Raw genomic sequence first — 2,361 nt, 5'->3', positions numbered from 1 at the left:
TCTGCAAGTATATATGGCAAACTGATAAATATCATTGATTCTGGAAAGAAACTGGGTGGCTGGAGAATAAGAGTGGAAGGAGACTTGTTTCTTTTTTTAAACCAAGTATTTTAGCTTGAGTTTGTGGGAATCAAACTCTGAGATAGAAATGAGTGCAGATTTGTTGGGGAGTGCTCTCTGGAGATAACACCTGCGGGAAGTGAGGAAGGCAGCACTTTTTCTTTTTTTAATGTGGGGCCAGTGCAGCTGTCCCCAGGGCTCTGGGAGTTCTCTATGGCCTGTCAGGGAATCCCTGGGGCCTAATATTGCAGTGGCCAGGTTTTGTGCTTATTTACTGGGGGATGGATTGAGGGAAGAGCTATATACCCTTGGAGTAACCTGGCCTGACCATCTTTCAGGAAATGTCTTGGTCAAGGCTGTCCACCTGTTGCCCTTGGTTCTTGGGCACTGGGAGTCATGGGTCTTGCTGCCTATCCAGCTGGGCTCCCTTCCTGGGCCTGGCTGAGACCAGAGGCCTTAGAAACCCACAATGCAGTTGCAGCTGAGGCCTCAGCCTGTTCTATAGCTCTGTGATGAGCTCTAGAGTTGGGATGGTCCTTCAGCATCATGGCAAATTGAGGTAAGAAAAACAGGACTGGCCGCGCACGGTGGCTCACACCTGTAATCACAGCACTTTGGGAGGCCGAGGCGGGGGGATCACGAGGTCAAGAGATCAAGACTATCCTGGTCAACATGGTGAAACCCCGTCTCTACTAACAATACAAAAAATTAGCCGGGCGTGGTGGCGCACGCCTGTGGTCCCAGCTACTCGGGAGACTGAGGCAGAAGAATCACTTGAACCTGAGAGGCAGAGGTTGCAGTGAGCCAAGATTGCGCCACTGCACTCCAGCCTGGGGACAGAGTGAGACTTTGTCTCAAAAAAAAAAAAAAAGAAAAGAAAAACAGCAGGACTTTGTGCCCCCAACCCCTGCAGCCCATCATTGGCCTAGGGCTGACATCTGGAAAGGCCTTGGGAAAGGTAGCTTCACACAGTTCACGCACTGACATTCCCCACCGCAGGGATAGGGGTTTCTGAGCCCAGAAGAAGATCCGGGCAGAGTACCTTCAAGTTTGTTGAAAAATAAAATAGAGGCCGGGCAAGGTGGCTCACACCTGCAATCCTAGCACTTTGGAAGGTCAAGGTGGGCGGATCACTTGAGGTCAGGAGTTGGAGACCCGCCTGGCTAACATGGTGAAACCCTGTCTTTACTAAAACTACAAAAATTAACCAGGCATGGCAGCACATACCTGCAATCCCAGCTACTTGGGAGGCTGAGGCAGGAGAATCAACTTGAAACCAGGAGGCAGAGGTTGGCACATACCTGCAATCCCAGCTACTTGGGAGGCTGAGGCAGGAGAATCACTTGAAACCAAGAGGCAGAGGTTGCAGTGAGCCAAGATCGCCCCATTGCACTCCAGCCTGGGAGACAAGAGCCAAATTCTATTTCAATAAAAAAAGAAAAATAAAATAGAATAGCTTGTGTGTGGTGGGCAAGGAGCCAGTACTCTACTCTGAAATTATAGAAGGCTGGCACTGAAAGCCCTCCTTTGAAATTGTCTTTGGGGGCTGGTAACCTTCTTTTATTTAAATAGATTACTCTGACATTGATTCGACCTCCTAGCCCTGTCTCATCCAAGAGGATCTTTCTATTCCTTTAAGGCTCCCATTCTCCCTCAGGTGACAGAAGAGGAAAGAAAAATAACCAAAGTGATTGTGCCTTGAGAAAGCAGTTTACCACTTTGTTTTAAATGCCATATTTTATCTCTCAGTCTAATTTTAACTAGAGATTCTTAGGTACATCTAACTATCTAACTTGAATCCATTATGTTTTTTTTGTTTGTTCGTTTTGAGACACAGTTTACTCTGTTGCCCAGACTGGAGTACAGTGGCCCAATCTTGGCTCACTGCAACCTTTGCCTCCCGAGTTGAAGTGATTCTCATGCCTCACCCTCCCGAGTAGCTGGGACTACAGGTGTATGCCACCACGCCCAGCTAATTTTCACGTGTTACTAGAGACAGGGTTTCGCCATGTTGGCCAGGCTGGTCTCCAACTCCTGATCTCAAGTGATCCTCCTCCCTTGGCCTCCCAAAGTGCTGGGACTGCAGGTGTGAGCCACCACACCTGGCCTTATTATGTTTTAAAAGGAGTTTGGCATCTTTTTCTTTGTGCTCTTTTACTTCCTTATTTATAAAGTTTAATAATTCACATGTGGCCGGGTGCCGTGGCTCAAGCCTGTAATCCCAGCACTTTGGGAGGCCGAGACGGGTGGATCACGAGGTCAGGAGATCAAGACCATCCTGGCTAACATGGTGAAACCCCG

Source organism: Mandrillus leucophaeus, unplaced genomic scaffold (genome assembly GCF_000951045.1).
Source record: "Mandrillus leucophaeus isolate KB7577 unplaced genomic scaffold, Mleu.le_1.0 Scaffold221, whole genome shotgun sequence".
Lineage (NCBI taxonomy): Eukaryota > Metazoa > Chordata > Mammalia > Primates > Cercopithecidae > Mandrillus > Mandrillus leucophaeus.
This window is presented reverse-complemented; position numbering follows the sequence as displayed.